Source organism: Narcine bancroftii, chromosome 11 (genome assembly GCF_036971445.1).
Source record: "Narcine bancroftii isolate sNarBan1 chromosome 11, sNarBan1.hap1, whole genome shotgun sequence".
Taxonomy (NCBI): domain Eukaryota; kingdom Metazoa; phylum Chordata; class Chondrichthyes; order Torpediniformes; family Narcinidae; genus Narcine; species Narcine bancroftii.
The window spans coordinates 98,355,810-98,381,621 of record NC_091479.1 but is presented as its reverse complement, the minus strand read 5'-3'; the positions used below and the strand labels follow the sequence as shown (position 1 = coordinate 98,381,621).

The following is a 25,812-nucleotide window of genomic DNA, read 5'->3' as shown; positions in this document are numbered from 1 at the left end:
GCTGCGGGCTGCTGGAAACTGGTACATGGGATCCAGGTATTGGAACTGGGATTCGAGAGGGTGCTGAGGGCAAGAAAGACTACCAAAAGGCCTTGGGCACTGGCGACTTCCTGATTGTGTTGGAGGTTTGGATCTGGGGCTTGAGTTGTCAGTGGATCGAGATAAAATATTTTTAAGCTTCTTGGTGGTAATTCCACACTCTTAAATCCTTTCCCCTATGGGTGGAAAGCGAGTATGTCTGGGGTAGGATGAGTCTTTCAGTATGTTGATTGCCTTTCCTAAGCAGTGGGAGCTTCAGATGGAGGAGAAGGACATTTGTGTGATGTTCAGAGCTACATTCATCACCTTCTCCAGCTATCTTGAGCAGAGCATCTCCTGTACCACACTGTGATGCATCCAGCTACGGGGATGGCACACCTACAGAAGATGCTAAGGGAATAGGGAAGACTTGCTGAACTTTCTTAGACTCCTAAGTAGAGGTGTTGGTCTGCATTCTTAACCATTGTGTCAATGTGGATGACCTGTGTGATCGGCTGAGTTCCTTCAGCACATTTGTGCATTGCTCTGGTCTGCCAGCATCTGTCTCCTTGTTCATCATTGCTGTGAAAGGTCCAGGTCATTGGAACTTGAAGCTATCTAGCGTCTCCCCTTCAGTGCTATTCAAGCCTCCTCCACCATTCAGTATTACCATAGCTGACCTGATTTTTGGCCTCAGTTCCATTTTTCCTCTCAATTACTTCTGGTTTTAATTGATCAAGCATTGGCAGTGATGCCTTCACTCAACAAGGGCCCAAGCCCCAGAATACTCCAATCTCTCCCCAACTAATTTTCTTCCTACCTCTTTCATCTCCCTGTATAATTTGACATCATATTTTATTTAGCAATGGACCTGAGAAGTCAAGTTTATTGGCATCTGATCGCACAAGTACAACCCAATGAAACAGTGTTCTCCGGTCCTCGGTGCAAAAACATGCAGACATACAACTAGACATGACACACATACAGACAAATAATACATATGCAGAACAAGTATATCCATTAAAAATTTTGTACAGTGAAAGTTTCCGAAAGTTAGTGGGAGCAGTTCCTTTGGTTGCTCAGCTTTCTAACTCTCCATGGGAATAAACTGTTCCTCAGCCTGGTGTTGCTGGCTCTGGTCCTCCTGTATCCCTTCCATGATGGGAAAAGCTGAAAGATGCTGTGTGCAGGGGTCCTCAGGAAGTCCCCCGGGAGACAGGCACTAAGTTTTGTTGTTGTTGGTTTATCCTTCCTTTGTTGTGGAACGTGCTTCATTGTGATGTAATTAGATGCAAATCCCACACATCATGTAGTGGAACCAATTGGAAGACACCTTTGGACAAATTGGCTGTCCAGGTTAAAAATGCTGACGATTTATATACAAGCGGAGAGGTGCATTTCATCAAATGCTGTCAACTGCTTCTGTTCCCTTTTCACAAAGAAAGTACTTCTCTTGACTAATAATACAACAATATAAGTAAGATGACTGATAAGTTTGAGATTTTGACATCTATATTCTAAGGGGAATGTACTGCAACATAAATATCTAAAATTGATTGAAAGCACTGACTTTTAAGATAATAATGATTCAGAAGTGTCCAAAAAATCCAGTCCTGGATTTAAATTGCTCTTTATTAAAGTTACCAGGCAATTGTAATGCTTATTATATGAAACCAGGAGCTTAAAATGATTACATGTTGCTCCTGGGTGAAAATAAAGCAAACTAGCTTATTAAGGGGCAAACCACGAAAGTCTGCAGACACCATGATTGAAGTACAAGGACAATGCTATAGCAATTCAGCAGGTCAAACAGTGTCCTTTATATAGCACAGTTAAAGATACAGAACCAATATTTTGGGCTTGAGCCCTTCATCAAGGTCTACATTAATGAATGCCTCAAGCCTGAAACATTGATTCTGTATCTTCGTCGAACACTTTGACCTGCTGAATTTCCCCAGCATTGCGCTTTTAAAACTAGCTTCTTAATTGGTCTTGTTAGAGGATAGAGACCAACATCTTCTTTAGTATGTGTATTTTTAAAAAAGAGCAGGACATGACCTGTTGAATCAACAGCGAGGGATCAGAGGTTAATCTTGCTATCAAGTTGAGCAGATAATAAGCTAGGAAAGTCTGGATCCTACACAATAAATAAATAAGGCTTGACAAGAGGAGGGAGAACACCAAGTCTCATTCACACCATCTGTCCAGACTCTATAAGGCAAGGAATGCACCTTAACTTGTTTGAATTGGAGGAAAATTGCATCCATACATGCAGCTGTGTGAAAAGATGAATGGGAAATGAAGTTAAACAGGAAAGCCTGTAGACCCCGAGGTCGAGTGCAATACATGTGTGCTGGAAACAAATCAGCCGGTTGTGCAGCATCCATTGGAAGTCGAGGGCAACCAATGTTTTGGGCCTGAGCTCCTCGTCAAGGTATAAGGAAAAAGCAGGCAGGTGCCTGAATAAAAAGATGGGAGAAAGTGGGGAGGAGAGAAGAGGAAGGAGGAGCACAGGCTAACAGGTAAGAGGTGGAACATTTGTCCTTTTACTTCCTCCTTCACCACAATTCAGGAACCAAAACAGCCCTTCCAGGTGAGGCAGAGAGTCCCACACATTTCCTCCAAACTGGTCTATTGCTTGTGATATGGCCTCCACCCCATTGGTGAGACCAGCACTTGCACCCCATCCACAGTGGCAATGCCTTTTGTGCGTTATTTCAACTCCCCTTTCGAACTGACTGTCCTTGGTCTCCAATGCCATGGGGAAGCCAAAAGCAAACTACAAGAACAGGACTCTATCATTGCCCTTTCAACCACAGGCACAGCACATTAATGAACAGTAAATTAATTACAACTAACATGTATGTCAAATGGACCTGGCTTTGAGTATTGACCATGGCACAGGGCCCAGGACAGGCATATTGCAATTGGCCCTCCAATGCCCACCTGTGGCTGGCAGCCTGGACTTCAGTGTTGGTCTCAAGGAAACAGCAAAAAAAGGACCTAACAGACTCCACGCATGGCTTTTCAATGCAAGGCCCATTCACATGACCTGATCAGACCAACCATATGTCAGCCTCACCTGTGGGCAGATCTAACAACTGACTGACATCCAGAGGACCAATCACATGTCAGCTGCATGAACCAATCACACATCAGCCTCATAGGTGGGCAGATCTAACTCTTAATTGGCAGGTGAGGTCACTTCTGATTTCAGGATCTTCACATGACCCTCCATAAGCCACACTGCAAGGTGCAAGTGGAATGTTTATGGGAACCTTGAGGAAATGAATGGGAGTACACAGAATATTAACTACCCACATGAATTCCTTCAGTCGTTCAGCAATGTCACTGTCCGTGGGAAGAAGCTGCTCGTTGGCCTGGTGGTGCTGGCCCTGATCCTCCTGTATCTCTTTTCTGATGGGAGCAGCTGAAAGATGCCGTGTGCAGGGTGGAAGGGGATCCTCAATGATTCTGCGCTCCCTCTTCAGGCAATGATCCCGATACATCAAGTCTTTGGTGGTGGGGAGGATGGAGGGAGACTGCAGTGATCCTCTCTGGCACTCTTATGGTCCTGTGGATTGACCTCTGAACCATTTTTCTGTAGCAAGTGTACCCCACTGACATGAGGCATGCTTTCCAACTCCACCAAGTTACTACTTGGAGAGTGAAAATAAAGCATCTGCTACAAATCTAGTACAACTGCAAATTGGGGATTCTGCACACAAGTCATGAATTATTATTATCATCAGAATTGCCTAATTAGAAATATTAATATTTAATCTTTACTTCCTATTAATATCCAAGTGATATTCACTTTCAAAGCGGCAAGCTTTGAATTTAGCCCAGCTTTGTGAAGGATTTTATTAAATACTTTTTCAAAGTCCAGATAATTATCATTCACTAACTCTTGTTACATCTTCATGGAATCCTACTCCATTTTTAGGCTTCATTTGCTTTTCATAAACCCATAGCTTTGATGTATTACTTTTCTCGGTTATGTGCTGAATCACTTTCTTTATGATACACTCCAATATATTTCTAAGCACTGTTCCCAAGCCAACAGTGTAATAATTCTTTGGACTCCTTTCACATTTTATGACAAGAAAACTTGGTATAATGTCACCTGTAAGGCTACGCACCGAGAGCCAGATCAAGGATAAGTCTTCGTCCTTTCTTTGTTTCTAATGTGGTGAGCTGAATGGACTCTCCTTCCATAAGTTTCCAGGATTTCAGCATTTGGAGCATAAAACACCACACAGCACAAAAACAGGTCCTTTGGCCCATCTAGTATGTGCTGAGCTATTACTTTGCCTAATACCATTGACCTGCACCTAGTCCATATCCCTCCATACCCCTCCCAACCATGTAGCTATCCGACTTTTCTTAAATGCCGATGTTGAATCCGCGTTCACCACTTCAGCTGGCAGTTCGTCCCACTCTCACCATTTTATGCATGAAGAAGTTTAAACATTTCCCCTTTCACCCTCAACCCATGTTCTCTAATTCTTGTCTCAGCCAACTTCAGTAGAAAAAAGCCTGCTTTCCTTTACCCTATCTATACCTCTCATAATTTTGCACATCTCCTTTCATTTGCCAGACGCTCCAGGGGATAAAGTCCGAACCTGTAATACCTGACCTGGTAAATCCGTCGGTTTGTTTTGCGAATCTTTTTGCACTGGATCCATTCTACAACTTTCCAAACAATCTCTATCCACAGCACCTTTTAGTATATTATGCTAGAGGAGCTTGCCTTTGACAAACCAATTTCATTTTTCAATGTCAGCGGTATAGCTGGTAAAAAATACCAGAAATCTCTGCTGCTGTCTGTGAGAAGCTTGCACATTCTGCATGTGACCGCTTTAATTTGTCTTTGGTGTCATAGAGTTGTTGAGTTGTACAGCACAGAAATAAAGTCTTTGGTCCTCACTGCCATGCTGCCCTTCTTTGCCTAACCACTCTGATCCCATTTCCCCACACAACGTCTGCATCCTTCTCTGCTTTGCTTGCTAAAATCTTTTAAACGTCGTGGTTCTGTTTCCACCACCTTGTCTGGCAGAGAGTTCCAGGCATTAATTATTCTGTCTAAAAGTCTTCCCCTTATATCCCCTTTAAAACTCTTTAATACCCCTGTCATGGGTTAAAAGATTTGGACTCTAACTCATCCATACCTCTTATAATTTTATTCATCTCCATCAAGTCGCTCCCTCAGTCCAGGGAAAACAAACCCAGTTCCTTCAATCTCTCCCGACAACTTAAGTCTTCCTATCCAGGCCATATCCTGGTGCGTCACCTCTGCATTCTCACCTGCTCAACAACATAATTCCTACAGTGTGGTGACCAGAACTCCACGTACTCCACGTACGGCCTAACCAGTATTTTGTAAAATCACAAACAGTATAAGAATCGACACACCCACATTGATTGGGCACGTGTCTCTGTCTTCTCTCTTATTGTATGTAAGGGGCATCGGGCAGCAATAATAGTGACTCTTTGTCTGCCTTACGGCAGGAAGAAGACAATTTTGTGCGATATTTCATGTTCTGTTCTATTACATGACAATAAAGGAATCTTGAAACTTTCTGTGTCTTTACAACAAAAGTTATTAGACACGTACAATTTCTGCCTCTACTACTTTTTCAGGCAATGAGTTCCAGACTGCCTTGGAAATGCATGCCACCTTAATCTTTGACCCCTCTGTTAAAGACAATCAGTTCTTTCTTTTCATTCTTTCTGTGGACCCCATAATTTTATACACTTCAATCAAATTACCCATTGTCATTTTTGGGGTAACTGAGGGGTCAAAGATGAGGGCAGCATGCATTTCCATGGTGGTCTGGAACTCATTGCCTGAAAAAGTAATAGAGGCAGAAACAGCCCTTCTGCAAATATATTCTGGTCCCCCATGCCTCTTTGTAAATTCTACTTCACCTTCTCCAGCAAAATATGTCTCTCTTGTAACCTGGTGACCAGAATGATACATCATCCTCGATCTGTGCAAACTGTGGTCTAACTAGCATTATACATAGATCTAGCATAACTGCCCTGTACTCATATTCCATGTCTTGCTTGATAAAGTTAAATAATCACTAAGTATTTTTACATTGAAAGATTTGTTGAATGTGTTGAACAGACGGCAATGAGGAAGTGAACAGAAGTGAGATAGATCAGCTGGTTGAGTGGTGTCACAATAACCTTGCACTCAACGTTAAAAAAGCTAATGAATTGATTGTGGACTTCATGAGAGCACGTGCCAGTCGTCATCAAGGGGTCAGCAGTGGAAAGGGTTAGGAACCTCAAGTTCCTGCATGTCAACAGTTCTGAAGCTCTGTCCTGTTGCATCCAAGTTGATGCAATCACGAAGAAAGCTCACCTGTGGCTACACTTCAGGAGGAGTTTGAGAAAGGTTGGTGAGTCACCAAAGACTCTTGCAAATTTCTACAGGCCTACCGTGGAGACCATTCTGGCTAGAGGCATCGCTATCTGGCAATGCACAGGACAGGAAAAAAAAACTACAGAGAATTGTGAACTCGGCCAGCGCCGTCACAGGCATCAGTGTTCATCAAGGACATCAAGGAGAAGTGGTGTCTCAAGAAAGTAGCCTCTATCCTTAAGGACCCCCACCAGCCAGGCCATGCCCTCTTCTGACTGCTACCATCAGGAAGGAGGTACAGGAGCCTGAAGATGAATAGCCGACGGTATAAAAACAGCTTCTTCCCTTCTGCCATCAGATTTCTGAACGGACAATGAACCACAGACACTGCCTCACTTTCTCTTCTTTTTCATTAATTAATTTATTTTTAAAAATGTCGTTTACAGCAATTTTTGCCCGTTATAGTGCCGCAAAACAACAAATTTTGTGATGCTCTCATGACAATAAATTCTGATTCTGAAAATGCTCAAGACTCCTTTGCATCATTTCACCACTAAATATGCTCTAATTTATTGTACATTCTCTCATTTTGTTGCTTCAGACACTACCTCACAGTTCTCTGGATTAAATTTCATTTGCTACTTTTCTCTCCAATTGATTAGACAATCCATTACTTCCTGCAGGGTAAAGCTCTTCTCTTCACTGTCAGTAATACAGTCAGTTTTTATGTCAGCTGCAAACTTCTTTATCATGGACCCTGTATTTAAGTTCAAATCGTTAATACATGCAGCAAAGAGTCACTGGAAGCCCATTGCCAATAGTCTTCCAACCACATAAACACCCCCCATTCATGATGCTTTGTTTTGTGCCATTTTCCATTTGATCCAAAGGGTTTTTACTTTTTTTGACTGATCAGGTTAAAAACACGTATCAATCCTTCGTGTTAACTCCTCAAAATAAAATCAAGCAAGTTATTCAGAAACTGCCCCGGAATTTAGTGGTGCACGTTGTTTCTGACAGCAAGGGGACGAAGAGAATGGGACAATTTTAATTTGTTGGCTTCTTTTCGGAGGCAGTGAGAGTTATAAATGGAGTAGACGGAAGGGAAGGGATGTGATAGCCGAGGACACGTTCGCAATCTTCTCTAGTTTCTTGCCATCTTGGGTGGGGCAGTTCTCATACCACGCAGTGATGCACCCTGACAGGATGCAACTGTACATGCTGCTCACTAAATCCAATGAGTTTTTAATTATTCTAGCTTTATTTAATCCAGGGGGTCTTCAAACTCATGACCTTTGGATCCATGGTTCTTGTCTCTGGACAACAATCCAGTGGTTTAACCACTTTGCCAATGAAAGATCCCATAGTTTTCTGGAACAGCGCCATCTTCTGTTGAAATTGAAGAGTTGCTGACTCCTCGGATTTTCGATAATCAACTGGGAACAGGTACAACTCGCTAATGCTTTCATGGGAGTGGGACCTGTGATTTAATGCCTGTGACCAATGCAATACAAGATCATAAGACACAAAAAGATTTATAACAAACATTCACATCAAACTGCAAGAGAAAGAGAACGAGGAAATAAACTGTAAACCCAAACAAAAATGGGAACAAGATCTAAACATAAAGATAAAGAATGAAACATGGGAAAAGCTATGCTCCGGAACTATGAGAAATACAATAAACACGAGGTTACGCATGATACAATATAATTGGTTACACAGGCTATACACCACGTCCCAAAAGTTAAATGAATGGGATCCAACAGTATCAGATGTTTTTGCTGTAAGAAGGAAACGGGAACAACAATTCATGCAATTTGGGCATGTGAGAAAGTGCAAAAGTTTTGGGAAGATCTAAATCAGGTATTAAATAAAATCACAAAAAGCAACATACCAAAAAATCCAGAGATCTTTCTTCTAAGTAATATAAGAAGTAAAGAACTTGGCCTCGATTTGGATGAAGCACAAAAAAGATTTATTAGGATAGCCTTAGCTGTAGCAAAAAAATGTATAATGTCAACCTGGAAATCAGAAGATAGCCTGAGAGTACAGCAATGGTACATAGAAATGAATTTTCCATTGGAAAAAATAACATATAATTTAAGAAATAACATCACAGTATTTGAACAAATTTGGGAACTGTACATGGAACACAACAGAGAGGTCCTACCGCGGACCTCCACCCCCTAAAATGATAGAAGGAGAAGAAGACGAAATGAACTGACCCAGTGTGTAAAAGTAGATGACACAAATTTCTTGTTTATTTTCATTGTGTGATGACATTGTTTAATGGGTTTAATGTATCATATAGGTTGAAAGTTTAGTGGGTGGGGAGGGGGCTGGGAAGAAGGGAGGGGGGAAAAAGGGGAGAAAATGACACTGTGTATATTCAAGAGGGAAATGTTTATGTGTATTTTGGTCAATATGGTTCATAGTGTGAAAAATAAAAAAAAAAGATCATAAGACACAGGAGCAGAAACAGGCCATTCAACTCATCTAGTCTTCCCCACCATTTAATCATGAGTTGATCCATTTTCCCACTCATCCCCATTGCCCGGCCTTCTCCCCATAACCTTTGATGCCCTGGCTAATCAAGAATATACCCAATGATCCAGCCTCCACAGTCACCCATGGCAACAAATTCCACAGATTTTCCAACCTTGGGCTAAAGAGATTCCTCTGCATCTTTGTTCTCAGCTGATGCCCTTCAATCCTGAAGTTGTGCCCTCTTGTCCTAGATTCCCCCCATCATGGGAAACAACTTTTCTACATCTACTCTGTCCACACTTTGCAGCATTTGAAATGTTTTAAAGAGATCCCTCCTCATTCTCCTAAATTCCAATGAATACAGGCTAAGAGCTGACAACCGCTCTTCGTTTTGCAAGAAATAAAATGTTCAATATATAGAACAACATATTGGCACATTAAACAATCATAAAGTCCCGGAACAGGTATTTTTGAAGCTTGCTCACTGATATGCAAAACATGGTGGCTAATTTCCACACAGCAGAATCCAACACACTAATTTGAAATAGAATCAAAAATATGTTTTTTATTTGGAATTCAAGATTATTGTGAAAAGTAAAAGTTCATGGTGTAGGAGGGAACATAATGATATGTATAGAGGTTTTGCTGGCAAACAGGAAACAGGGAGGAGGCATAAATTAGTCTTTTTTTAGGTTGACAAGATATAATGTGCAGGGTCTCAGCTTTTTGCAGTTGTTGAAAACGGTAATTATATGGTAGTTACGATTGCTGATAACACAAAGACAGAAAAGCTATTCTAAATAGGGTACAAGGAGAACTCAAGGGGATATGGATAGGTTAAATTAGTGGGCAAATATCTGCCAAATGGAGTATATCATGGGGAAATTGTCCAATTTGGCAGGGGAAAAGAGAAGCACGTTGAGAAATTGCAAAGCTCTAAGAGGCAAAAGATTAGGGCTATACCACTGCATAATTTGCAGAAGTCCAGTCTGAAGCTACAGCAAGTACATTCAATTAAAGATAAATGTAGGGCAGTTATGCTTGAATCACGCTGGGCTTGGGGAGCTTACAGCTGGGGCACTCCCCTTTTTCCCCCTTCCCTTCTTCCCACCCCCGCTCCCTACCCACTAAACGTTCAATCTATATGATACATTAAACCCATTAAACAATGTCATCACACAATGAAAATAAACAAGAAAGCGTGTCATCTACTTTTACTCTTTATTTAAGGAAGGACATGAAAACGTGAGAAGTGCTTCAGAGAAGGTTTGCCAGACTGAGAGCAGGAACGGGTTACCTTCTGAGGAAAGAGGGGACAGGCTACACTTTTCCACTGGAGTTGAAACATAAAATATCATGACAGAAGTGTTGGATGTGGAGAAAATGTTTCTTGTTGTGGGAGAACCTGAAATGTCACCATTGACCAATTAGAACTTGTTCTCACTCTCAATAACTTCTCCTTTGGCCTATGGGTATGCACATGAATCCCAGCCATGCCTGCTTTTTGATGTCTATGTGCAACAACCCATGCTCCAACCCTGCACTGGCAAGGCACCTCAACTCCTCCTCCATTACACTGCATTATAGTTGCCTCATGATGAGCTCATCAACTTTATCTACTTTCCATCCAACTTGCACCCTGAGCTTACACGCATGGTTCATCTCTGGTAACACTCTCCCCTTTTTCCATTTCCCTGTCTCCATTTTGTAAATGACTACTTCTAGAAACCCATGGTTACCTATCTCCTGCAAGGATTCTATTGCTTTCTGTTAGTTCCTCCGCCTCCCTGGCATCTGCTCCCATGATGAGACATTCCAAGATATCTTCCTTCTTCAGAAAACATAGTTTCTGCTCTACTGCCATAGGTTCAGCCTCACTCACATGTCGTCCACTTCCCACAAATCTGCTCGAGCCCCTTCTACCCCTAGATGCAGCAAGGACAGGTTTCCTCTCATTTACCACCCCACCACCTGTAAAGGTTAAAACTTTGTGTTTTTGATTCTGAGTTAATTTTGTGCCTGTCTCTTTAAGAGAACTATTGTTTGTAGTGTAACCATAGTGACTATGATCCAATATGTCATAATATCTGCCCAGGCTAAGTGCTTGCTCTCATTTTCTACAAGATGTGAAGGAAGCGTGAACATGAGAAATTTTTCTTGAAATTTTGTATCTCTTTAAGATTTTGTATCTCTATATATATGTTTGTTTCATTATACATAGTTATGAAAGTTTTGTTGTGAAGCTATGCAAAATCTTTACTGTTCTATCAACAAATTAAAACTACATAAAGTAACAGCCACAGGGTTTGATTTGTTGGATTAAAGAGATAGAAATTTGGGATATCGCAGCTCACGCTTTGGAAGATGATACTTCAAAATTAGGTTATATTAGAATAAGGAAAGTGTCATCTATAACCACCCCCTACATCCAACATACCATTTTCCGCAATTTTGGCCACCAACACCAACACTAGACACAACTTCCCCTCCCCTCTCCATTTCCATAAGGATCCCTGCCTCCAGGTCTCCCTCTCCCACTCATCGTTTGCCACCAATTGATCCCCTCGTACCTACCCCCATAACCGCAAGAAATACTGTACTTCACATCCACACCTTCCTCCTTCACCGCCATTCAGGTCCCCAAACAGTCTTACCAAGTCAAGCAACACTTCATCTGCGAGTCTGTAGGGGTATCCACTGTATCCGGTGCTTCCGATGCAGCCTTCTCTACATCAGTGGAGACTGATGGACTCGGACTGGGAGATTGTTTCTTTGAGCAGGTTTGCTCTGTCTACTGCAACAGCAAGGACCTCCCAGTGACCAACCACTTCGCTCCCCGCTCTCCCTCTCTTCTCCGTGTCTCCTTTCTTCCAGCTCTTCACCCCCTTCCCTCTCCATTCACAGGACCATCCCCCTCCCCCTATTTGTTGCTGTGTCTTCCCTCCCTTATCCACCTATTACCTTCTGCCGATAGGACTCTGCTCCTCCTCCTGCCCCTCCCCCCACCATTTTATTCAGGCAACTGCCTACATTTTGGTCGCCCCTTGGTGAAGGGCTCAGGCACAAAACGTTGGTTTTGTGTCTTTATCATTGATACATAAAGGACCCTGTTTGACCTGCTGAGTTTCTACAGCATCATGTTTTTACTTCAATGACAGTGTCTGCAAACTTTAATGTTTTACACCCAAAATGTGAACCCTGTTTAATCCTCACGGCTACTTCAAGGCCTGCTGACTCTTTTCTGACCTGTATAGAACACAGAGCAGTACAGCACAGGAACTGGCCCTTCAGTCCATCTGTCTGTGTTGACCATGATGCCCCACTTAAAATGAAATTTTGCTGCTTGCATCTAATACAAATGCCTCTATTCCCTGCACATTCATGCATTTGTGGCCAATATTTTAATTTTTAATTTAGACATACAGCACGGTAACAGGCCATTTCATCCCATGAGTACATACCGGGGGTGTAGGTTAATTGAGCAGCATGGACTCGTGGGCCGAAATGGCCTGTTACTGTGCTGTATGTCTAAATTAAAAATTAAAAATTAAAAGGTTGGGCACCTCTGATTCTAGATCCTCCTAAATGTTACAGTTACTACTGCTACTGCTGTTATATTTCTGATAATAATGGAAGGAAATTGATTAGTAAGCTTCAAAATGTAACCGGGATGAATAATTGAAGAGAACAATTACTGGGGATGGCAAGAGGGACTAATCAAACAGCTCCACCAGAGAGCTGGAACGGTCCAAGGAGCTGAACACTTTCATTCATTGGTGTCTAGGTTTATGATTCTAAAAGTTTCACACAGAGCTGAAGATCACTTAGAGAAATGTAATACTTGTTAACAGCAGAAATCAGGCAGCGGGAGAGATGCATGTCTCATGAGATACCTAATTGGCTGTGGTCAAAGGTCGGAATCAACTTGTTTGCTTTTGGTGGCCATGACAATTTTTGGTCTGATTGCTATTCAAATTACTGGGAAATTGATAATGTAGCAAAGGCTATATTTGGATAACTCAAATGTCAATTTGCAAGACATGGAATACCAGGCAACCGTTTTTGAGATAATGATCCGGTTTAACATGGGAGTAAAAGTAGGTCACACATCCCCTTGAGCCTGTTGCACCATTCAATTAGATTGCGAGTGGGTCATAGATTCACAGGAAATTTATGAGAGGGAATGATGCCATTTGGCCCACTGCATCTCTGCTGGTCGGGTGAAAAAAAAACTCTTTCAGTACCCATCTGAGCATTGTTGAAATGTGGTGAGCATTTCTGCCTCTGCATCCCTCTTTCTGGCAGAGTTCCTCACCACAACCATCCTGACAGTGACGATGTATTTTTCTCAAGCGGCATGCACGGAAAGTGTTGGAGGAACTTCGCAGATTAGTCAGCATTTATGGGAAGCCCAATCACCAGTTTCACCCCATCACCCCCCTCAATTTCTCTGCAGCCTCCTTTATCTCCTCTTCAGATCTAATAACAATAACGCTCCCTCCATAGATGTGGCCTTGCAGTTATGTTTTAGATCAGGGGCAAGAAACCTTTTTGTTAAAACTCACATACCACTTTAAGCAATCCCTTAGTCAAGTCACTTTTATTTATCATTCATACCCTGTTCGCACGGTAAACACGAGAGAGTTTCTCCAGGGCCACGGAGCATATTTACATAAATATGTTAGAAGATGAACACATTAAAATATTAAGATGTGTATAGTCCACTATCCACAAATGTTCTGGGAATTCAGGAGCCTGATGGCTTGGGAGGAAAAAAACCTGTTGCCGAATCTGGACGTACAGGCCTGAGTGCTACACTACCTCCTACCAGATGGCAGAAGGGAGACCAGTTTACATGAGAGGAGTGTGGTGTCCTTCACAATGTTTAGTGCTTTATTACTAATCACAGAGTCCTTTTGGCATAGGGAATACTTAAGGTGGAATGTGAGGTCTCAGGAAGTAGACGTGCTTTCTTCATGATGCCTGTGACCGAAGGCTGCCCTGGTTTCCTCCCACATCCCAAAGGGGTGCTGGTTGGTGGGTCATTTCTTCACTTTAAATTGGCCCCAGGGTGCAGGTGAAGCCACAAATGGACAATGGTCAATGCAGATCCAATAGGACAAAGAGATCTCTGATTTTTATGAGCAAAGTAAATTCACCAGGTCATCGTCGAGGAAGAAGGACTTCACCTTTGATGAAAGTTTGGAATAGTTAGCGCTGTTCACCTTGCCACAGAGGAGGTTCAGGGTGATGAGACTGAGGCTGTCAAGATAATGAGAGGTTTTGACAGATTAGATGGAGAAAAATTATTCCCTCTGGCGAGTGAGTCAATAACTAAATGTCATTGATTTAAAATCATTGTTAGGAGCTCCAAAAGCCTTCTTTTCATTCAGAGTTGTCACGATCTGGAACAAACTCTCCAAAAATGTGATGGAAGTTGGTTCCACAAATAATTTTAAGTGGAACGTGGACAAGATTTACAGGGTTCTGACACAAAGTGTCTTTTTTCGAGACTTTGAGTTATAAATCATTCTAAAATGTTGTTTCTGATGAATCATCCCTCTCCAGATATGCTGCTGGATTTGCTAAATCTACTATCTCAAATCTCCTTGCTGTCTGTGGGACCTTGCAGCAGGTAAAATGGTTCATGAGGGAACATTAGCATTGAGGTTAGTCAAGTTTATTGTCACCAGATTGCACGCGAATAATCCAATGAAACAGTGTTCTCCAGTTCTTGGTGCAAAACACACAAATACAAAGCCAGGCATAGCACACTTACAGACAAATGATACATATGCAGGACAGGTATTCATACATACAAATAAATAAATAGGTTTTGTTTCATATCTCCGAGAGTCTCAGATGGTTAGTGTGAGCAGGTCCTCTGGCTGTTCGTCATTCTCACTGCCTGTGGTAAAAAGCTGTTTTCTAGTCCATTAGTGCTGGATCTGCTACTCGTATCCTGTATCCTGGGAGGAAGGGAGACTCCAGAGATCTTCTCTGCCACTCTTATAGTCCTGTGGATTGACCTCAGATCTATTTCTCTGCAGCAACTGTACCACACTGTGGTGCAGCTGGCCAGAACAATCTCGATAGAGCTCCTGTAGAAGGCTGGTGGCCTTGCCCGCTTCAGTCTTCTCAGGAAGTCCAGTCGCCGTTGTTCCTTCCTGACAAATGACGAGATGTTGAGGGTCCACAATAGGTCACTAGTTAAGTGAACTTAAAGGAACTTGGTGCTCTCCACTCGAGAGTTATTGCTGTGCAGTGGAGTGTGGTCATTCCTGGTCCTCACTTAGTAAGATACTGATCGAGTAATTTCAATAACTCACAACCTTTACAAGCTAGAAGTACAAGGACACAGAGACATGGGAACACCACCATCTAGAATTTGTTCTCAAAGCCTGAGTTGGAAATATATTGCCATTCCTTCATCATCACAAGGTCAATATTCCGGAACCTTCTCAATAACTCCACATCTCAAAGACTGCAGCAGTTCAAGAAGGCAGCTCAACACCACTTTTGTAAAGACAATTAGGGATGGGCAATTAAATGCTATCTCAGCTGTCAAAGCCCACATCCCTTGAATGAGTAAAAACAAAACAAGAGACATTATGTGTTCAAATCCCTCTGTGCTATTGGAGAATTAAAAATTGAGGTGACCAAATAAATCTGGGGTTAAAAAAAACCTAGAATCAGAAGTGGGACCATTGAACCACTGGGTCAATGTAAAATCCAACTGATTTACTGATGCTTTTCAGGGAAGGTAATATGCTATCCTCATCTCCCTTTATACATGGCTCCAGGGCTGTGTGCCCTCTAAGCATGCGCACAAACAAAATCAGCGTGTGCCCATTTGAGCAGGTGTGCGCGTACACACTGAACACTTGTGTGCGCGCACACAGCTTAGAGGAACGCTGACCCCAAATGGATTTAGTTCATTTTTAAAAGATGAGCAAGACATTTATCTTGAAAGCAGCAGGTGATTTCCATGCCCTGCAAATTACAGCATTAGAAATAGGACATTTGCCCATCGAATCTGTGCTTAACCAATGCATGAATAATCCTCCTCATCAATCTCTCTACACCTTTGTAAATGTTCTCCTTTCAGGTGCTTGTCCAGTTATCTTTTGAATGCTATGTTTGAATCTGCCTCCCATCCACCTGGATCCTAACCACCCACTGCATAAAATACATTTTCCCTGAGTCACGTCTGTACATTTGACAATCACCATCATTCTGTCTTCCATTGTTCTTGATCCATCTATGAATGGGAACAATTTATCTTTATCTATGCTCTCTGTATCCTAAATGACCTTAAGGACCCCTGACAGTCATCTCTATCTGTACATACCTCATCCTGATAAAAGTTTATAAGACTTGAGACACATGGAGAGGAATAACATTCAGAATCGTCCTCCCAGGATGGTAATGTTAGATATGAGAGGGTATCGGTTTAAGGCGAGAGGGGAGATAGCTAAGAGTAGATTTGCAGGGCATTCTTTTAACACAGAGAATGGAAGATGCCTGGAACAGGCTGCCAGAGATGATGGTAGAACCAGATACCATTTCATTGAGATTCATTTCAAGAGGAATAGAATACAAGAGCATGGATGTGATGTTGAGGCTTTATAGGGCACTGGTGGGACCTCACTTGGAGTACTGTGGACAGTTTTGGGCTCCTCGTTGAAGAAATGTTGAAAGGCATGGACAGGGTAGTTGTTTCCCATGGTGGGAGAGTCTAGGAAAGAAGGCACAGTGTCAGGATTGAAGGGCGTCTGCTTAGAACAGAAATGTGTAGGAATTTTTTCAGCCAGAGGATGGTAAATCTGTGGAATTTGTTGCCACAGGTGATTGTGGAAGCCAAGTCATTGGGTGCATTTAAGGCAGAGAATGATAAGTTCTTGATGAGCCAGGCATCAAAGTTTATGGGAGAAGGCTGGGCAGTGGGGCTGAGTGGGAAAATAGATCAGCTCATGATTAAATGGTGGGGCAGACTCGATGGGCTGAATAGCCTAGTTCTGCTCCTGTGTCATCGGTTTATGGTCTTATACCATAGCAATGATTAAGGGGTATTTAGGCAGACCCATAAACAAGCTGGTAACAGAGGGACCTCGGATTATCTTAGATTGTTATCATGGACTGGGCGGATATGGTGGGTGGAATAGTGTCTTCCAGTACTCTGTTTCATCCCTGAAATAATTTTAGTAAATCCCTTCTCTAAACCTACTATAAAACCCTCACAACTTTCTTAAAGTGAGGCATAGGACTCCTGTTGTGGCTCTATCAGTGTTTTCTAAATGTTTGAATTTTGTGTCCCCTGAAGATTTGGGAAATCGTGCCTTGCACACTTAGTCTCAAGCCATGAATATATAAATTCACTGGTCTCTGGTACTGATCTTTGGAGAACTTTACCTGTATCCCCTCCTCCAGCGTGAGAAATAACCTTTCATCGTTTCCTGTCACTTAGCCAATTTCTATCCATGCTACACTGCCCTTTTTATTCCGTGGGCTTCAATCTTGATGGCAAGTCTATTATGGGGCACTTCATCATAATAACTTAACCATCAAATACTTCATTCATCCTTCACCATTTTCCACACAGTATTTTGTAGGTTTAGAAATCCCTTTTTCAGTATAGTTCTTGGTCTCTGTGTTCCTTGTCTCCATCCCTTTCTGTCTCAAGTTTGCTTTTTAATACAGCAGACGTTAGCGATTGAAATAAATCTATAATTGCTGGAAAGACACAATATATCAGGCAGTAGGTGTGAGGAGATAATGTCTCAGACTGATGACCTTTAATTAGACTGAGTTAAAAATATTTTTGAAGTAGAGAGGCAGGAAAAAGTGTGAAGAGAACAAAAGGGTAGAGCTGGGTAGATAGTGTATGTGAAACTGCAGAGAATCGAGGGATACATATCATGGAACAGAGGGCAGCGTAATGGAGAACAATAGAGTTAGAGCAATGCTATTTTGCAGGGTATTTCCATGACTGACCCTGTGTGTAGCACCCACCAAGGCAACAGATGTTACCCTCTTGAGACAATACAAGGAAGATGGCAGAATATTGCTGTGCATTATCACAAAGTCCAAAGGCAGGTTTCAGAGCAAGAGAGAGGGAGAGAGGAGAGGAAGGGTGAGTGAGAGAGAGAGAGAGAGAGAGAGAGAGAGCGAGAGAGAGAGAGAGAGAGAGTGTGAGAGAGAGAGGCACCAATACCTCTGAGTGGAAAACCCTGCAAAAGTTAGTAGCCACAGTGCAGAACATCACATGCAAGACTCTCCCCACCATTAAGGAAAATTTACATGGATTGCTGCCATACACCACCCAGGATAGGACATGCTTTATTCTCGTTCCTGCCATCAGGAAAGAGGTCTAGGTGTCACAAGACTCGCACCACCAGGTTCAGGAACAGTTGCTACCCCTCCACCATCAGACTCCTCAACAACAAACTCAGAGACTAATTTAAAGACACTGACTTTGCACATTATTTGTTATTGAATATTAATTTTCTGTTCTACATAGTTTATTTGCACTTCCTCTGGTTTACATTTCCCTCTTTTGTCTACATATCTTTACTTGAGTACAGTTTAAAGAGATATTCTGCCTGGGCTCGCAGGGGAAAGAATCTCAGGGTGGTATGTAATGTTATTTATGTTCTTTGACATAAATCTGAACTTTGAAGCTTGAACCTTGAGAGAAAGGGAGGGAGAGATTGACCCTTAGGCTTTCATTTGGTTGGCTCTGTAGTTATCTCTATTTCTCCATTGTAGTGAATTGATGGAGAGATTGACTTCAGATGAGATGTTAAAATGAGGTTCCTCTCAACCCTACAGGATCTTAGAGTACAATTAAAAAAGGAGCAATATTCAACCCTCAACCAAAGGTGAAACAATCCACCGTGGCTGCTTTTTGTTGGGTGATTGGCTGCAACATTTTCTAATGTCACTGCAGCAATTCCACCTTTATTGGGGCTATGAAATATCCAGCAATCATGAATGGAACTAAACAAGAAAGTCCGCAGATGTTGGGGCTGAATGCAATGCTCGAAATTGCTGGAGAAACACGGCAGATCACGTGGCGTCTGTGGAAAGTAAAGGATAACTGACGAAAGGACCAGGGCCAAAACATTGGCAACTTCCTATGGATGCTGCGTGACCTGCTGAGTTTCTCCAGCACGTTCATAAAAGGTGCTAAATTATTCTGACAAAACCTGTGGTATTGTGGATTGTAGCACGGAGCAGGTAGTCATGGTAGGTAGTGGGGGGGCTCCCCACCATGACTACCAGCCCCCCCACATCTCCATCGGGCACACAAAACTCAAAACGGTCAACCAGTTTACCTATCTCGGCTGCACCATTTCATCAGATGCAAGGATCGACAATGAGATAGACATCAGACTCGCCAAGGCAAATAGCGCCTTTGGAAGACTACACAAAAGAGTCTGGAAAAACAACCAACTGAAAAACCTCACAAAGATAAGCGTATACAGAGCCGTTGTCATACCCACACTCCTGTTCGGCTCCGAATCATGGGTCCTCTACCGGCACCACCTACGGCTCCTAGAACGCTTCCACCAGCGTTGTCTCCGCTCCATCCTCAACATCCATTGGAGCGCTCACACCCCTAACGTCGAGGTACTCGAGATGGCAGAGGTCGACAGCATCGAGTCCACGCTGCTGAAGATCCAGCTGCGCTGGATGGGTCACGTCTCCAGAATGGAGGACCATCGCCTTCCCAAGATCGTATTATATGGCGAGCTCTCCACTGGCCACCGTGACAGAGGTGCACCAAAGAAAAGGTACAAGGACTGCCTAAAGAAATCTCTTGGTGCCTGCCACATTGACCACCGCCAGTGGGCTGATAACGCCTCAAACCGTGCATCTTGGCGCCTCACAGTTTGGCGGGCAACAGCCTCCTTTGAAGAAGACCGCAGAGCCCACCTCACTGACAAAAGGCAAAGGAGGAAAAACCCAACACCCAACCCCAACCAACCAATTTTCCCTTGCAACCGCTGCAATCGTGTCTGCCTGTCCCACATCGGACTGGTCAGCCACAAACGAGCCTGCAGCTGACGTGGACTTTTTACCCCCTCCATAAATCTTCGTCCGCGAAGCCAAGCCAAAGAAAAAAGCACGGAGCAGGTAGAGATGGCTGAAGTATTTAAACGTAGCATAATTCCATCAACACTAAACTTTGCTGTTCAATACTGGCCACATAATTTGTCATCTTATTTGATGCTTGTCACCTTGTTTACGATGAATTATGTACAAGGCTCCCTTGACTAGCTCACCTCTAAAACTGATTTGTAACCAGAGAGCAAAGTAGTGCAATAAAATAGGAACTATTTGCTCAAATGCAGTGCCTCGTAAATGATCTGATAGAACATATCTCACCCTAATTCCCTGCCACACGTAATTCGCTCATGATTGCAAGGAGATTCCAGTCTCTCAATGCTGTGGGCATGAATTATTTTTTATCCCCCAGTCTTTCTTTGAGTAAAACCCCAAAGCAGGTGAGCCTTGCAATCGCATTTCTTTAGATGCAGTTCATACCAGTTCTCTTCTGTCTTTTTTAAACATCATATACTGTTCCTTTCATATCTTTAAGGTATTTCTTAGCATTTTAAGTTGCCAATGTCTGGCGTGGACACCTGATTTAATGGCCAAACTACAAAGGGGTAGTCTGCAAAAGCTGCAGTAACAATAGTGACTGGAGGATCTGTACCCAAGATGGCGCTGCCTGTGCAGGGGTTGCGGACTCCGGGGAGCACCAGAAACAGGGAGAAACATCCCCCCCCCACCTCCGCATTGAGAAGGAGAGGCAGAGGAGTTGACCCTACAGGATGGTGACCAGGGCGGCGGACCAGTGAGGGGCTCAGCGGCTAAGGGACCCACACAGGCTGGGGGCAACGTGGTTGGTGTACGGGCTGCGGGCTGCTGGACACTGGCTCATGGACACCACATATTAGAGCCGGAATTCGAGAGGGCGCGAAGGGCAAGAAGGTCTCCCGAAGGGCCACGGGACCTGAAGGCTTTCTGATCATGTTGGAGGTTTGGATCTGGAGCTCGAGCAGCCAATGGATCAAACAGGAGTCTGTGCGGCTGCAGAGGCTGCGGGAGGGCTGGAGGCGAATCCAAGGGTACTCAGTGAGTCTGAAGGGACTCTCATCTGCTTCTCTTTCTCTCGTACTGTAAGGGCATCAGGTAACACTGACGGCAACTGTCTTATGGCAGGTAGAAGGGAATCTCATATAATAATGCTGTACTTATTCTGCACTATTATGTGATAATAAAGTGAATCTTGAATGTTCAGAGATTGAACATTCCATATTGTTACGATCCCAGAGGACTCCAGCAACAGAAATTCACCAAGACAACGGTGAATTAAACGTCTTTAATTTTCTTCAAACATAATAATAGGATCAATCTTTAACTTATTACTATTAACTTAACCCCCTTTTAATTCTAAGCGCATGTGTATGTGTCCAGGAAAGTTCTTTGCTTCACTGTCTAGTCATTCACTTTTCACTTTTACAAGTACGCTGGGATCAGGCAATTTCCATCCTGTGCATAGAATTTAATATTTACGATCTTCACCAGGTTCTAATGCTTTAACTTAAATTGTTACCACAAAGGAAGACCTTTGTTGGTTTCAGAGAGATATTTGTTGTTTGTTAGACGCATACACACACAAACTGATCTCCTTCAATCAGCCACTTCAGTGTTTTGCTGAAGAAACTTGCCCCCTTGTGGGTTTTTCCAAAAGATAACTTCTTCTTCCAGGTTACCATAGAGATTTCTTCTTTTTCCCCTATTCCAGGAGAAACACATTAACCAGCCATGTACTCTTGTAATTGACTACAAGGGTTTAGAATGGGCTGAACTCAGAACTCAAATCCCATCTTCAAATGGGGTCTTATAGCTTGCAGGTTCCAACACCAACTCCTGTTGTAAACTTTCTCTCTCTCTCTCTCTCCAAAGAGAATAGCATGTTTTTTTCTCTCTCTGCAAAACCACATGACCCCTCTTAGAACAGCAAACTTCAAACAGACTTAGATTGCTGGCATCAGTAAAAGATTAATCAGTTCCTGAGCCTGGACATCTGTGTAGACATGGTGATTCATTAACACCTACTTTTAAAACTGTCACAAGTACTCTTCCATTGTCTCCGCAAAGCCAATTGGTAGTAGTAGGTCTCCATCTAGGCATAGCTCATGCATTTTAAATGATATGTCTTCTGTGAAATGTTAATGTCTCTTGTGGAATGTAAACTAATTCCTAAACTAAACCCCTACAATCTATACCTTTTTAAGATATATTTTTATCATAATTTTATTAATTTATTCTGTAACAGTATAAACTGAGCTTGCTTGTCTGAATGAATCTTACAAAACGTTAATTGTTCTGCAGTGGTTCCTTGAATAATTAGGTTGTTTAGGAGAATATTATACAAGTATTAGGAGGCAATTACTTATTTTAGGACAGAAGAATTGAAGCAGGGCTCGACAGATTACCAGATTCATTAAATTCATTTTCATAACTTGTTCATCTAGGGAGTTGAACTCACAACTTCCAGAACAAATTAAGTGACTTTAATTTTAACGACACAGCTCAGTAGGATGGCCTTTCTTGCTCATGAAATCCATGCTGCCCAAATACACGCAATTAACCTATCAACACCATTTGTTTTGAAGGATGGGAGGAAACCGGTACACCCAGAGGAAACCTTGGTAAACATGGGGAGAACATACAAACTCCTTAGAGACCACGCTGTATTCGAAGCCTGGTCGCTGGTGCTGTAATAGCATTTTGCTAACAGGTATGTTAAGCGTGCTGACTAGGATATGGTATTGGGAAGTGTATTTCAAATCAAGTTGATGCTGAAAGTAGATGCTACATGCGTGTGTTTGTGCGTGTGTGTGTGTGTGTGTGTGTGTGTGTGTGTGTGTGTGTATGTGTGTGTGCGTCCATATATATGTGTCTCGGGGAGGGGTGGCCAAACTTGCTTAACGTAAGAGCCACCTACTATAAACTTCAAATTTCTCAGAGCTGCAAGACATGAAAAAAATATAACATACACGTTTTCTCCCTTACATGCACATTTTGTTACAAAAATTGTATAATTATTGCCACTACCTGCTCAGAACAGAAGGAAAGGAGAGACGAAGATAGGGTCCATGCAAAAGAGAGGTGAGAAGCTGGAGGGAGAGAAATACATGTCTGTAATATTATTTATTAATGTATGTAGTTTTTAAACTGCTACTTTGTATTACATTCAATAATTAAAATATGCACATACTGTATATATGTGTGTATTAGTCTGAATTTAATAGCTGCTTTTATGTGAGATTCACCCATTTTGCTTGTCCACCACCCTACTCCCTCTGGCCCCAAATTTAAACTTTAAATATTAAACTGCGAGAAACTCTGCAGTTTAGGTAACATCTATGGAGAGAAATGATCAGTCAAGGCTTTGGGTCCGGATGCATTGACTGTCCATTCCTCTCCACGGACCCTGCCTGACCTGCCGAGTCCGTCTAACTCATTGTTTGCTCAGGATTCCTGCATCCGCAGTTTTGTGTTCATCTAATGATACGTGTGCAAGATGATTTATTAATTGTTGGGATGAGTTTGTAAATGCATCCTGCTACTGACGTGACAGATCAAAGATGATCGGGGGAACAGAGGACAGATTATACTTCAAAAATGAGATTTTGGAGTAAGTTAAAAAAATCCTGGGGAACATCAGTGCAGTGAGTGAGAAGTGATTTGTGAATCCTGACCTTTAGAAATTAGTGTTAGATCACCTTGTGTATTCACTGTGTCACCTTGCATTTGAAGAACAGGACAACGAGTAATGGTCAAAACCAAACCTTGAGATGATATCTGGACAAAACATATGTTTTTTTAACACAGCCGCTGCGTTCCAGGAAATTATTCCCATTTTCCCGGAAAGCATATTGTGTAAAAAGGTTGGAACGGAAATGAGGGGGGCATTCCCATTCCAATATTTTACCTCCTAGACCCCTTGTAAATTTCCCAGAATACTTGCGGTCTAAACTGAACTGCAGGTGGTCCGTGTACAATGGACTAATGAATAGACGTCCAGTCTCCTTAAATATCGCACTTCAAATATTCTGTCTAAATGCACGCTGTGATAGGAATATTTGGAGTTTTGGTTGTTTTCCTGTGTGAACGGACTTCCCCAGAAGGTAGGGAGACACTTCAGGGTGGAAAAATCATGTAAGTTCTATGTAAAAAACATGATAGACTCAAATGCTGTGAAATTTGGACTAAAACTTCATTTCTGTATTAACAATGTAATTATCTCCCTGATAATTTCACTACAAATCAAAACATTTATGTACCTCTGGGTTTCTTTTTAATTGGAGATTTTTGTCTTAAATGCATATGAAAAGAATGCTTTATCTTTAATCTCGCTGTAAAGAACTGCTCAATGTGGGATTAGGATGTTGGTGGTTTGACCATTACTGCCAGACCTAACAGGATCAATACTGCTTAAAACACAGATTAGACAGTGGGCTGATTTTGGTGTGCCTTCTCGGTTGTCATGGTAACAAGCTGCCTTGCCTCTGGAGGGGTTCTGCTAGGAAGCTGTGGGAAACTCAAGAGTCTGCTGGTAGCCAGTCTCCAGGTAACAGCAGGCTAGCCCGAGAAGTACAAACTCATCTGCACAGTTTGTGCTGTTCCTTTTAGGTTCACATATATCTGCTGCCAAGTTGCAGCCTCTCAGAATTTATTGCCAACGTAGTGCAAATTTCTTTATAAAAGTACAAGGGGATACTCTATGTTATTTCATTGTGTTTCTCTTTGATCAGCCCACAATTAAATGGCAGGGCAGATGTGATGGGCTGAAGAGCCTATTTCTGCTCCTATGCCTTATGGTCCCTTTTTTTAAATATTCCTGGGGACTGCAGATCTGAACTAAAGACAATCTGCTGGAGGAACTCAGAGGATCAAGCTGCATCAATGGGAGTAAAATAATGGTCAAATTTTTGAGCCGAAGACTCAATATTGCTTGCTCCACTGAGCAGAGTGCGCTTAGTTTCTCTTTACTCCTGCCTGGATTGACTTGAAACACAAAGAAAACAATTATCAGCCAGTCCATTCATCATGTATCAAATTATTCCCATATAATTGCCTTCTTAAAACAAACATAGATATGTGTTTTTACCATTTGGTTTGTGCGACCTATTTGCCAAATAGTCCCCATTGAAATAATTACAAATGCAATATCATGGATGATTTCCATTTGTGACCTTTTGATTAACCCCAAATTTAATCTGTCACTTGTATCTATTCCCTGGATTTCTGAATCCATCAAGCTCTGGAGTCCTTTTACTAATCCACTTTGCTTTTTCTCTCTTTTTTATTAAGGCATTCAGATGCACATTTGGAAGTATCCTACCAGTGCGCATCACTGACTGGTATGGGAACAAAAAAGACCACAAGAAAGTGCAGAGGGCTATGAATGAAGCTCAGGCCATCACCACACACCCCTCCTCTCCATCAACTCCATCTACAATTCCTGCTGCCTTGGAAGAAGAGACACGTTTAAAAAAAAAAATTCTTACCCCAGCTGCACTTTCTTTCTTTTCAATATTTTTCTTAACTGAAATTTCACATCCAAAAATACAGAGTTCATACGGATACATGTTTAAATTCATTAAAAAAACATTGCACTTAAATCAGATCATTTCATCTAAGGTACTCCACATTTTATTCAAACAGATTATACTGTATTGATATTTTATTGATTGACCACCGCCAGTGGGCTGATCTCGCCTCAAACCGTGCATCTTGGCGCCTCACAGTTCGGCAGGCAGCAACCTCCTTTGAAGAAGACCACAGAGCCCACCTCATTGTCAAAAGACAAAGGAGGAAAAACCCAACACCCAATCCCAACCAACCAA

At 42.3% G+C, this 25,812-nt stretch overlaps 1 long non-coding RNA gene across 2 annotated transcripts; it reads left to right on the top strand.

Moving 5' to 3' along the window:
* Positions 1-1,338: 1,338 nt before the first annotated feature.
* On the top strand, positions 1,339-25,542 carry LOC138745657 (uncharacterized). Of its 2 annotated transcripts, XR_011346393.1 has the most exons (4): positions 1,339-1,495; positions 7,665-7,837; positions 22,573-22,697; positions 25,277-25,542. It is a non-coding gene; the product is annotated as an uncharacterized lncRNA (long non-coding RNA). The 2 variants fall into 2 exon arrangements; XR_011346394.1 differs by lacking the exon at positions 7,665-7,837.
* The last annotated feature ends 270 nt before the right edge of the window (positions 25,543-25,812 follow it).